The sequence below is a fragment of the Hylobates moloch genome, unplaced genomic scaffold (assembly GCF_009828535.3).
Source record: "Hylobates moloch isolate HMO894 unplaced genomic scaffold, HMol_V3 SCAFFOLD_12, whole genome shotgun sequence".
In the NCBI taxonomy this organism is placed as follows: Eukaryota; Metazoa; Chordata; class Mammalia; order Primates; family Hylobatidae; genus Hylobates; species Hylobates moloch.
The window spans coordinates 57,354,643-57,367,975 of NW_026652287.1; the positions used below are offsets into that span (position 1 = coordinate 57,354,643).

The 13,333-nt window shown below is 48.6% G+C and overlaps 1 long non-coding RNA gene across 1 annotated transcript; it reads left to right on the plus strand.

The window, feature by feature from the left end:
• Positions 1–555: 555 nt before the first annotated feature.
• On the plus strand, positions 556–12,317 carry LOC116479621 (uncharacterized). The gene is made up of 5 exons (XR_004251017.2): positions 556–622; positions 1,549–1,687; positions 2,120–2,187; positions 9,107–9,310; positions 10,872–12,317. It is a non-coding gene; the product is annotated as an uncharacterized LOC116479621 (long non-coding RNA).
• Positions 12,318–13,333: the final 1,016 nt, after the last annotated feature.

The window sequence follows — 13,333 nt, forward strand, 5'->3', positions numbered from 1 at the left end:
CTTCTCCCAAGTTTCCAGTCCGGAGACGCGAGGAGAATGCTAAAAGCTCGAATATGCAAATGAACATTTGGACAGATTTCCTCTAGAGTTTTGGCCTCCAGGCAAATTATTTATTCCCTGCAGAAATGCATTTTTGTTCCTGCTTAATGGGTGCAAAAGGAGAAAAGATTTTTCAGGACAACCAAGCTTAGGAACAAAAGTCTCCATGGGAAATGTACTTTTCTGAAAGCAAATGTTGGCTAAACAAGGACGGTGTTGACTAAACACGTGTTCCCCTCACCCAAAGGAATGGAGTCAGAGAATCCCCCAAGCTCCAAATTGTGGGGGCAGATGGATCTCTTGGAAGTTCATGGTTCGCCTTTCTCCTGCCCAGCCCCACGCCTTAAGCAAAGTGTGGGATGGTCTCGGGAGGACACCCACAAATGTGAGTAGGAAGGTGGGAAGCAGCCTCTCTTCTAATATAGAAAAACAACTGTGATAGACAGAACAAAGCATGTGGTTCAGACGGGAGACCCTGAGCTAGCCCTGGGGAGGGAGAGAGCAGCTCTGCAGCCCTTATCCTCAGGAAGCCCTGAGCGCTGAGAGTCACTGTTACAGAGCCGAACTGGGGTCCACTCGCTAGGTGAGCAAAACCCGACAGCCACACCGAGGTTTCACAGCAATAAAAAGGAAAGTGTTTCTTTGCAGGGCACCAAACAAGGAGGATCTGGAAGCTACTGCTTAGATCTTGACCTCCCGGATGGCTTGAGGGTGAAGGTGTTTAAAGGTAGGCTGGGTGCAGTGGCTGTCATCTGTAATCCCAGCAATTTGGGAGGCTGAGGCAGGCAGATCACTGGAGGTTGGGAGTTCGAGCCAGCCTGACCAACATGGTAAAACCTTGTCTCTACTAAAAATACAAAAATCAGCCAGGTGTGGTGGCACATGCCTGTAGTCCCAGCTACTTGGGAGGCTGAAGTGGGAGAATTGCTTGAATCTGGGAGGCAAAGGTTGCAGTGAGCCTAGGTCACGCCAGTGCCCTGCAGCCTGAGACAGAGCAAGACTGAAAATCAGTCAATCAATCAATCAATCGGTAAACTTCAGAAGAGCAGAAGCCACAGGCAAAATCAGAAATCAATATATGGAGGGTATACATTGATTTTGGCCTAAAAGAGTGGGGGCATCTTTAGGGGAGGAGCTTACAGGTGATAGGTGGATTCAAAGATTTTCTGATTTGCGATTAGTTAAGGAAGAGAAGCTTTGTTTAAAAATTGGGGATCAGCAGAAAAACATGTTAACTGGCCAGGGGACAGGGGTGACTCCCACCAAGCCTCTCACGAATAAACTTAGAACAAAGAACAATGTGGTCAGAGTTCTGTCTGCAGCTCCCCCTTATCCGAGGTCTACCTGTCAGCGAATCCCACAGGAGTCTGTGGTGGGGTCTGGGTGTGTGAAAGAACTCAGGGACGTATGTTGAGATGTTATCTTTCATTTCTGTAGAGAAACCAAAAATCTCTGGATTATTTCCTTGGCTTTAGATGACAATTGCTTTCTTGCTTATTTACTTCTCAGGCCTACCTAGGTGCCTGGAATTTCCCTTCAAGGAACTCAGGAGTTTTCTTTATTTTCATGCTTGGGGAGGCTCATTAGGCCCCTAAGAGGGGGCCCCTTCCCCATCTCAGGACTAAAATACAATGAAGATGTTGCTCAGGTATGCTCGGGGAAGACAGGCTGGGAGGGCTGGGGGCCACCTTTAAGGAGAATTCCTAACATTGGGTGCCTGAACCCCTGATGGGACCTTGTGGTCTTGAATGAAAAGCTCAGGCATTAGCTCTGTGTGCCCACTGACTTTTACTAAACAGGCTGCTGCCCAGGCTAGTTCAACGTGACCGCACCCCCACCCTCTTTCTTTGTGCTCCCCCATCACCCAGCCCACATGGTAGGACCTTCACTTTCATGACCAGCTCAGGCCTTGCTGTGCACTCCTGATGAAGGCTCTTGAGCGCCGTCTTCAGAGCTGCTGATAATCTGGCATTGAATGGCCAGGCTGGAGGTTGAATGCTGAATCCTTTTGAATGCTGTGATAAAGCCTGGCATGTCTCAGCACTGTCTCCTTTTGTTTTCAATCATCCTGACACTGCAGAGGCAGCTGGAGAGGGATGGACGCCCCGCAGAGTGAAGCCGAGATGATGCAGCCACCAGGGCCGGAGGGTGAGTTTCCTAGTCCTTGTGTGTAACTGGGTCACTATTTTTAGTTGGAACCTCCAGTCAAAAATGTCAAACGGGGAAAATGAATGTGGGCTTGGCTGAGAAGAAGCCAGAGGTGAAGGTTTTGTTCCATCTCACTTAGCAGCTCACTCTGGGACTTGGAAAAGGCCTTTTCTCAGTTCTGGGCCCAGGCTTTCCCACTTGAACAGCTGACATTCTGTGGATCAGAGACCACCACTACCCCAGGGAAAAGGGACTTAGCCGTAGGAAGCCAGCAGCCTGCTGGAAAGTGCTTGCAGATGTCTGTAATGCTGAGGTTTGCACCAAGCTCTCCCGCTCTCACCTGCGAAAGTCAGAAAATGTGGCCGGGTGCAGTGGCTTACATCTGTAATCCCAGCATTTTGGGAAGCCAAGATGGGAGAATCTCTTGAGCCCAGCAGTTCAAGACCAGCCTGAGCAACATAGCAAGACCCCATCTCCTGTGGGCCTAGCTACTCGGGAGGCTGAGGCAGGAGGATTGCTTGAGCCCAGGAGTTCAGAGATTGCAGTGAGTCACGATGACACTACAGCACTCCAGCCTGGGCAACAGAGTGAAATTCTGTCTCTAAAATATAAAATAAATAAAAAAATTTAAAAATTCAAGAAGCAGAAAAGGGAAATGTTTAGCAGGGTCACATCTGCCACAGATTTGAACATGCTGCAGAGGAGCCCCACCTGCCACCGCTCCATCAGCCAGGCCCACCGGTCCATACCTGCAGCCTCAGGACCCCCAAATCTAGAGATCCCCAGGCCATGGAAGATGCATGGGACTGAGGACTGGAAGAGAGATCAGCAAGGTAACTTCCTCATCTCCTGGCTAACTGATGGAGCTGTTGATGGAAAAATCAAACTCTGTAAGATATTTTTCAGAGGTTTATTCTGAGCAAGTATGAGTGACCATGGCCCAGGAAACGCAGTCTTAAGAGGTCCTGAGAGAGTGCATCCAGGACAGTTGGATTACAGTTTAGTTTTGTACATTTCAGGCAGGCTGGAATTGCTAGTGAAGACATGAATTAATACGTGGAAGGTGTATTTTGAATCAGCCCCAAAAGGTGGAATATCTTGAAGCAGGGACTTATAGATCATCAGTGGGCCTAGAGATTCTTTAATTTGCAACTGATTAAAGGAGTAGAGCTTTGTCTAAAAATTTGGAGTTAGCAGAGAAAAATGTTTTAAGTTAAGGAAGTTTGTTAACCAAACTACTGGGTCAGAGTGACCTGTAGGGGTGCATGGCTTACCCCTTGTCTGGCGTGGCCTTAGATGCTGTTTATAATTGGTATCTTATTGTCACAAAGGGTCCGCTCTGTCAGTCTTATTATGATCTCTATTTTAGCATGAATGCCAAGCAGTGGTTTTGTCTAAACTCCAAAAGGGAGGGAGTGTAACGAGGCATGTCTGGCCTCCCTTCCTGTCATGGTCAGACACTCATTTTCTAAGATTTTTCTGGGGTCCCCTAGGCCAAGAAGAGGTACTCAGCTGGTAGGGGCTTAGGATTTTATTTTCAGTTTACAGAGAGCTATTGATAGAAACGCCTCCATGACTCCGATGGCTTGAACGAGAATTCTCTCTCTCTCAGTCTCTTTCTCAACACTCAAGGTAGAATTCTCATAAAATACATATGATGGGGCCGGGCGCGGTGGCTCACGCCTGTAATCCCAGCACTTTGGGAGGCTGAGGAGGGTGGATCACCTAAGGTCAGGAGTTCGAGACTAGCCCGACCAACATATAGAAGCCCTGTATGTACTAAAAATACAAAAATTAGCCGGGCATGGTGCTGCATGCCTGTAATCCCAGCTACTTGGGAGGCTGAGGCAGGAAAATCACTTGAACCCAGGAGGCAGAGGTTGTGGTGAGCCGAGATCGGGCCATTACACTCCAGCCTGGGCAACAAGAGTGAAACTCCATCAAAAACAAACAAACAAATGAAAAACACCATATGATGCAATACCTAGATATATTCTGAACTTCATACTTATTAATTCTCATGTATAACATATGCTCCAGGCGGTAGCAAGAATGTCACCTCAGGACAGCCCAGTCCTCACTCATCTGCTATGAAGGACTCGCATTCGTGGGGCTGGGGATAGGATTTAACTGTAGAATGTTGAATGATGATATGAATAAATTATATAGAGACCCAGAATAAGTTATATGATGATCAGCCAACTTAATCAAGGATGTTATTTCCATGAGTAAAGTATTTGGAATTTGTAGTATTAAGAGGGGAGGGAAGTCCATGAGATGTGGCTGCGGTGAAGTGGTATATCATGTCCCTGGTTCTGCTTGTAACTGTGAAAGCCACTGCTTTTTTTTTTTTTTTAACTTGTCTCCTTCGCAGAGAAAGTGAAAGCTCATCTGAGCATGATCATAGCTCACTGTAGCCTCTAACTCCTGGGCTCAGGTAATGCTCCCACCTCAGCCGCCACAGCAGCTATAACTACAGGTTTGTGCCACCATACCCAGCTAATTATTTTATTTTATTTTTAGTTGAGATGGGGCTTTGTCGTGTTGCCCAGGCTGGTCTGGAACTTCTGGCCTCAAGAAATCCTCCTCCCACCCTGGCCACACAAAGTGCTGAGATTACAGGCATGAGCCACAGTACCTACTCAAAAGCTTCTTAAATCAGATCTGGGCTGGAACTGGGCTCCAAAATGTGGGAACTAACACATGTTTTATCAGGCTGCCAGCTGAGAGGACTTTGCTGAATTTGTGGTCTCAAGACCCTGGGAGTGACAGCTCTCCTCCCTTCCCCCCCCACACACACCAGACACACACACACACACACACATGCACACAAACACACACACACACACACACACACACACACACACACACACACACAACACACACACACACACACACACACACACACACACACACACACACAGAGTCACCAGCCAGGTATGCAGAGATGAGAAATGAGCTGAAGATCCCACCTACAGAGGTCCTGAGACTCCTGGCCACTCAGAACATAGCTCCTATTCCCTGAGCACCTACTATGTGCCACACACAGCTCTACGTGGCTTTGTAAAATGGCCCATTGGTCAAATTTACATAACAGGGATGTAGCACCTTCCCCCAGCTCATTTTCTAGAGAGGATGCCCCTCCTCCAGCCTGAGGAGCCTCTGTCAATGCCAGGGAGCTCTCCTCTAGTTGTAACCAAGTGGACGCTCATTCAGCCTGGGCCACTTACATTCTCTTTCTGGGGGATGGGGAACTGGGCTCAGAAATACATAGAGGCCATTGAGAGGCAGGCCCCGGCCACACAAGCCTGGGCTGGTACTTGCGGATGGGAGCTCCAGGTTTCCTACCTACAGAGAGAGGAAAATTAACCAGCAAATATACAGAGAGGATAAGGAAGAGAGCGGGGTGTGGGATGGAGCTGTTGATCACCAAAGCTCCAGACAGATTCCAGCGCTCAGCTCCCAGCCTTCCTGAGATCCCACCTTCCCATAGCTGCACTGATACCATGGATGTTCTATTGTACTGGGTGCTGCTGGGGGCCAGGCCTTGTGGCCTTGTTCCAGGGCCCTGTGTGCAGTACTCCCTGTCCACGGCGCTTCCACTCTAATGGGCTCTGTGAGGCACGTCCATTCTTTTAAATAAATCTTTGTTTACTGGAGTGAGCCCAAGTAGATTTCTGTTTCCTGCACCCAAGAGATGTGTCATGAAGATCAGGATGGTATGGATTTTCTCCATCTACAGAAGATGACCCGGAGGCTCTGAAGAGGTGAAAAGTGGCCCAAGGTCACCCAGACGCAGAGCTGGACATTTTATTTTTATTTTTATTTTTATTTTTAGAGACAAGGTCTCACTCTGTCGCCTAGGCTGGAGTGCGGTGGTGTGATCATGGCTCACTGCAGCCTCTACCTCCTGGGTTCAAGCGATCCTCCCACCTCAGTCTCCCCTGTAGCTGGGATCACAGGTGTGTGCCACTGTACTCAGCTAATTAAAAAAAAATTTTTATAGAAACAGTGTCTCACTTTGTTGCCCAGGCTGGAGTGCAGTGGTTCAATCATGGCTCACTACAGCCTCAATCTCCTGAGCTCAAGCCGTCCTCCTGCCTCAGCCTCCTGAAAAGCTGAGAATACAGGCACTTACCAACATGCCCAATTTGTTTTAATTTTTCTACAGGCGAGGTCTCTCTATGTTGCCCAGGCTGATCTCCAACTCCTAGGCTTAGGTGATTCTCCCACCTTGGCCTCCCAGAGTGCTGGAATTACAGGTGTGAGCCCTGGCACCTGGCTTTGAGCTGGATTTGGAAAGCAGCACATCATCTTGAAGCCCACTTGCTTCCCACAGGGCTGTCATTGCCTCCCAGGGGCTAAAAGAGTTCATTCTGCCAAAAGAGTTCAGGGCCCTGCACCCAAGGTAACCCCTGGGGTCAATAGCAGAAACCCCAAAGGGCGCTGGGAAAGTTCTGCTCATAGCAACACACCCTCTGGGGTGTTTTGAATGCTGTATGATGTTGATTCTCACCACAGCCCTGCCAGAGCCATAGCACGGGTGTTGCCTCGCTTTTATAGTTGGAGAAACCCTGAGCTTACAGCAGCCAAGGGGCCTGGTGCAGGAGGGGTAGGACTCCACCCAAGACTCCTGACCTCTGCTCTTTTCATCGCCCAGCAATACTTTAAATCTGCACCAACATTTTACATCATCTCCTCTGATCCCTTCCCTCCTTGGGCTGTTTGCTCTTTCTTCTTGGCCCAGTCTCCTCTACAAATTTGCCACCCAACTTCTCAAATATTTTTCACCCCTTCCCAGTGAAGCACCCGTCTCCCCTAAAGTCAGGCTCTCCTTGTCTTCCTCACACACTCTCTTGAAACACACCCCAAACCAACCACTGTGTTCTCCCCTCTCCTAAACCACTCATCCTGGTGCATGGTACCCCCATCAGTGTCACCATCTCCACCTAATGGCCAGAAGAAACCTGAAGTCAGCAGTGGTTTCATTCTCTTTCCACGTCATTCACAACATGTCAGCATCACTGGCGAAGTTTCTGTCCAATCCAACCACTTCCATTGCTTCAATGTATCTCTGTCCTGTCCCAACTGGATGGCTGCTGTGGCCTCCGGAGAGGTCTTTCTGCTTCCTCCATTGTGGCTGAGTCTATTCTGTAAACAGCAGCCAGGGGCATCCCCGTGCATCCTTTGGATAAAAGCCAGGCTGGCACCAGGTGCAGTGGAATCCCCAGGGTGATGTTCTCCCAAGACCAGCACGGAGTGTCGGGAAAGGCTCACGCTAGAATGCTGATTCCCGGCCCTGAGCCCATCCCTGCAAGTCAGAGTGGCTTAGGAGGGGGTGGGAATTGTTGTTTAAGAAGGTCCCAGCTGATCTTCCCGCACGCCAAATGTTGAGGGCCATGAAGGATTCTGACAGGTGAGGAGGAAGGGCGTTGGAAGGAAGGAACTGGAAACTGCCCTCGGTCCCTGCAGCCACTGAACAAAGCCAGAATCTAAGCTCCCGGGCTGGGGCTGAGAAGCAGCTGAGGGTCAGGAGCCCAGCATCGAACATCCGGCCCTACCGCTGCCTGGATGTGCAGGCTCCAGCTGAGGGACTCTCTTCGAGAAACCCAGGTTCCAAGTCACAAAACGAGATAATGACATCTGCCTGGCAGGGCTGCCGTGGGGATTAATACCTTTGCAGTTTACCCAGCACTTAGCACAGGTGCTAAATGCCTCACAAATGTGGGCATTACGGTAATTAGTGATGTGTCTTCCCGAAAACATCAGTGATTTTCTGGTTGATGGATTTACATAACTTGAAGGCCAGTGGGGCTTCCCTGTGGAATGTACCTCGGATTCCCAAGTAACATTATTCTCCGTTACCCTCTCCTTGCGCACACACCCCTAACACACATATGTACACATGTACCTGCACACATACACCCACCTAGCTCACATATGCACCTAGCACACATAGACACATGCACATTCACACATACACCTGCCTGACACACACACACACCGAGCACACATATGTACACATACAGACATATACCCACCTAACACACACACACCTAACACACATATACACACATACACCCACATGACTCACACACACTCCTAACACACATATATATACATACACACATACACCCACCTAACTCACACACACCCCTAACACACATATATACACATAAACCCACCTAACTCACACACACACCCCACTAACACACATATATACACATACACCCACTTAACTCACACACACACACCTAATGCACATATATACACATACACACATACACCCACCTAACTCACTCACACACCCCAACAAAAATATATACACATACACCCACCTAACTCACACACACACCTCACACACATATATACACATACACACATACACCCACCTAACACACACACACCTAACACACATATACACATGCACATTCACACATATGCCTGCCTAATTCATATGCACACTACTGGCACATATATATACACATATACCTGCACATACATACCCATCTAACTTACACATACACCTAGCACACACATACCCATCTAACTTACACATACACCTAGCACACACACATAGACGCTCACACACCCCTCGATACACACCTATCCACAAGCTCCATCTCCGTCCCTGTGAGGCTCCCATTGTGCCCAGCACTGTGTGTGGTGAGGAAGGACTTGATGAGTGTCTGGAGTGGGAGGCGCTGGCCCGTGGTCTGGGTACCCAAGGCTGGTGCTCTGCTTCCCTCTCTTTAACTCCTCAGGGACCAGGAAATCCTGCCTTTCACTTTCTGGGGCTTCCTAAGCGCTGTGAGTGGCGCCACCTACTTAGGAATCAGTTGGTTTCATTCTTCTGACAATAGTTTGCTCTAGGTCAGTTTGGGGCTCCAAATAAAAGATTTTCTTTACTTTTTGGCAGGGAGGGACATTTCACTTTTTAAATCAGCTTTCTGAAGTATAATGTCCATAGAATCACCTAGAAGCGTACAGCGCAATTATCTTGACAGATGCCAGCATCCTTGGAACCACTGCCACCACCGACGTCTCAAACCATCCCATCTGCCTGGTGCCCTGAAGCGTCTCCGTTCAATGGCAGGACCAGCAGAGATTCAGTGGTCACAAGGTGAGTGAGGCAGCCTGGGTCTGGCTCCTGGCCATTAATTTTAAATAATTTACATTTAACTTTGAACCACCACACCTCGCCATATTGGATAGTGCAGGAGGAATAAACTCACGGACACATTCTTCTGAGGGGTCTACTGTGTGCCTCCCTCCAAGCGGAGCGTGTGGGAACAGAGAGGAGCATCCCTGCCACAGTGGGTGGCAGTCTGCTTGTGAGAGATTTTATTTTCTTGAAACAAAAAAGACAAAAGGATGCATGGTGTAAAAACTGGTCGTCAGGCTAAAATCAGAAAACCATTAGTGGGCAACATAGCACAGAGTGGGATCTGCCCAGGCCACATGTGTGCAGTGCCAGGGCTTGGCTTCAGACCCTGATGTCCACACCCAGCCCTGCCTATTACACAAAGGCAGACAGAGCTGTGGGCCAGCGGCTGGCAAAAGGCCCTGGGGCAACCAGAACTCTCCATCGGGGCATTGCAGCCCTTAAGAGAAGGTGGGAACCGCTGCATTTGCCCCGCCCTGGATCTCAGCCCAGGAAATCCACTATCACAGAACAACAGTCTTAGGAGCTTTCTTACCGAGACAGTAGGAAGCTTCTAAACACATCAGTGGTGAATGCCAGGCGGGTCTCTGGAACTTTTTCATCTTGGAAAACTGAAACTCTCTACTCATTGAACACTGTACACTTGATTGAGAGAGTAAATTGTATGTGTTTTTGCCAGCCTCTTCCTGAAGGCGGACATTTATCTCGATCTGTATTTGAATTCTTTATCTATGTTTAAATTTTATTTGAGATTGAATTCATGTGTATGTGAACTAAAATGAAATTAAAACTCAAACTACAAAAAAGGGGATATTTTTATTTAAAAAGACAACAGTCACCCCATAATCATACCTTGTGCCCCCCCTAGACTGGCATGAGGCAATCCACCATTTGTAAGCATAGACTTGGGGTCAAGGTCCCCACTCCACCCCTTCTTTAACTTCTCTCTATCTCAGTTTCCTCATAGAAAAATAAAAGCCCTGACTTCATAAGACCATGGTGAGGATTTACTCAGTAAGGTACTCAGCACAACATCTGATGCACAGTAAAAATTAATGCATGTCTAATGTGTGCTATATTCCAGCCACAATGTTCAGCTCTTCATATAAACATCAACCCTCCAAGGTGGATGTGATGATTAGTCCTACTCTCAGGATGAGAAAACTAAGGCATATGATTAAACTGCCCGGTGCTAATAAGTAACTGCACCGGGATTAAGACTCAGGCACCCTGATTCCAGTGCTGTGTTTTTAACCATTAGAGTTAAGTGCCTGTATTTGTTTCCTAGGTCTCTGTAACAGGATTTATTTATTTATTTATTTGGGTAAGGGTCTCACTCTTTTGCCCAGGTGGGAGAGCAGTGGTGTTATCCCAGCTCATGACAGCCTCAAACTCCTGGGCTCAACCAGTCCTCCTGCCTCAGCCTCCCAAGTAATTGGGATTACAGGCATGTGCCAACACATCCGGCTTTTTTTTTTTCCAATTATTTGTAAAAACGATATCTTGCTTTTTGGTGCAGGCTGGTCTCAAACTCCTGAGTGCAAGCGATCCTCCCACCTCGGCCTCCCAAAGTGCTGGGATTACAGGCATGAGCCACCGTGCCCAGCCAGGAATGGATTTTCTCACAGTTCTCGATGGTGGAAGTCTGACATCAAGGTGTTGGCAGGGCTGGGTCTCTCTGAGGCCTTTCTCCCCAGCTTACAGGTGGCCGCCTCCTCTCTCTGTCTTTCCTTGTCTTCCTTGTGTCCACAGCTGTGTCCAAATTCCCCTTTCTCATAAGGACATCAGTCATGTTGAATTAGGGCCCTCCCTCCTGACCTTGTTTTAGCTTAATCTCTGTAACTTAACCCTTAACCTCAGTAAAGATCCTATCTCCAAATGTGTTCACATTCTGAGGTCCTGGGGATTAGGACTTTGAAGGGGTTAAAACAGGATCTTCTGGCATATTGACAATTTCAGCTAAAGACTCTTGAGAAACAGCAGATGCAAAAAGATCACAGTGACCTCCATGCTGTACCTTGAGATGAAATTCCAATGAGAAAGGTGCCCTCTCCACCCTAGAAGGGAAAGCAACGTCCTTATCTTCGGAAGCGAAAAGTCCAAACAGACAGCATACTGCGAGTACCTCATTAGCATCGCTCCATCCTCTAAGCTTCCCCACAGACTTCAGTTGCTTCTTCACAGCGCTGCTCTTTGTCCCGTCCAATCTCTGAGTAACTGACTCCCTGCTTCTGCGGGTCTTCATTTCTGCAGGAGGGCTCCCATGCTACATAAATCCTGCATTACGCTTTTCTCTTATTAGTCTATGTTATGTCCATTTAATTGTCAGGCCCAGCTGGGACCCTAAGAGGACAGAGGTGGAGTTTTTCTACCCCTACAACTTTACCCAATCACAATTCAGTCCTAACAGTGCCTTTCTCTGGAGGGGCTCTGCCAGCGTGAATTCCTTTACGGGTGGAAGCCTCACAGTCCAGTCTACCAGTGAGGTCCACATGGGATTGGCTGGGGGGAGCTGCGAAGTCAAGCGGCGTCAGGTACAGAGAAACATAAATCCCATATCCAAGGGCCGGGAGGCTGAAGAGAAACCACGCACAGCCGGCTGACTTAAGGGTAACGAAGCCTTCCTGCAGGAGGTGAATTTGGCACAAGGGATACATTTTTAGGCCCTGAGTGGAGGATCTGGGTTTCAAACCGGACTTTTGAAAAACACACTCGTATCGTAGAAAGGCCTGCGGGTTTGTTTTAATCACTTCTCAGAGCTATGCTAGGCGTTCGCAGCTCAGGATCCCCAGTTTTGCCTAATAAAAAAAAGTAATTACATCATATTACAGATAATTTGATTGTGACTGAGACAATAATTGAGTTAAAAAGCTTATTGTAACAGACACATCAGATTGGCAAGGAGGAAGCTCGGCTTAAATACAAGCAGTGTTGATAGTGGAATTAAAGGATTGTCAATGCAGTTAATCCAATAGTAATTATTTTCTGAACATAAATTCCTGAGTAGCAAGGACACAATTATATCTACAAACAGTCATAAGAAAATAATTACTCCACGTTCCACCTGAAGCAACAGTCCATAAAAGCGCTGGTGCCGCTCTCCAGGAAGCCAGGCTCTTTCCATCAGAAACTCACGGCCGATGCCAGTACTGAGAAAAGGGCTCTCAAGCACTGCGGGACTCACCAGGCAGCCTTAGGACAGGCTTTCCAAGTGCGACTGCTCTGCCCATGTTGACGCCCAGGCCCACCGTGTATATGACCACCCCAACAGGCCAACACTTAAGACACGCCAGAGGATGAACACGCACGTCTTTCGTTCACAGACTGCAGTCTCCAGCCTCACCCCCTGGGCCACCCACCCGCCCCCACTGGACTGACAGCCTTCCCGTACCATCCAGGGGCCATGGCCTACTTTGTCAGCCCTCCCTTGTGAAGATCCTCATCTTCCTGCCATGCCTGCCCAGCCAGACTCTAGCCCTGCATCAGCCAGACCCACTGGTAGATGTCGGGGCGATCTCACACTGGGTCCTGGAGCTGCCCAGGAAGCTCACTGTCCTCCTGTGCTCTCCCTCGCTCTCCTTGGCCACTTGCTCACCTGCTGAGCTTTCCTCTCTCCAAAGCGACTCCATCTCCTACTCCAGATCCTCTCCATCCCAATCCACAGCGGGCATGGGATAAAGGAGAAGCCCCAGACAGGAACTTCTTCAACTTCTGCCTCTGGCCCTCAACGTCGCCTGCAAACAATGTCACCTGTAAAGCTCTTCTGCTCGGGTTTTGTCCTAAGGAGGTGCCTGTTCTCCTCCTCACTCAGGCTGGCTCCTCACAGTCTCCAATCCTGTCCCATCCTGACTCCTTTGCAGGCCTCCTATGTGGGCTTCAGCGCCCCCCACCTCAAAAGCTTATTCCCTCAACTCCACGGGCACCTCAGTCAAACTTCCAGAAGATCTCCCTCCTTGCTCAGGGCAGCCTCTTTGCACCCTA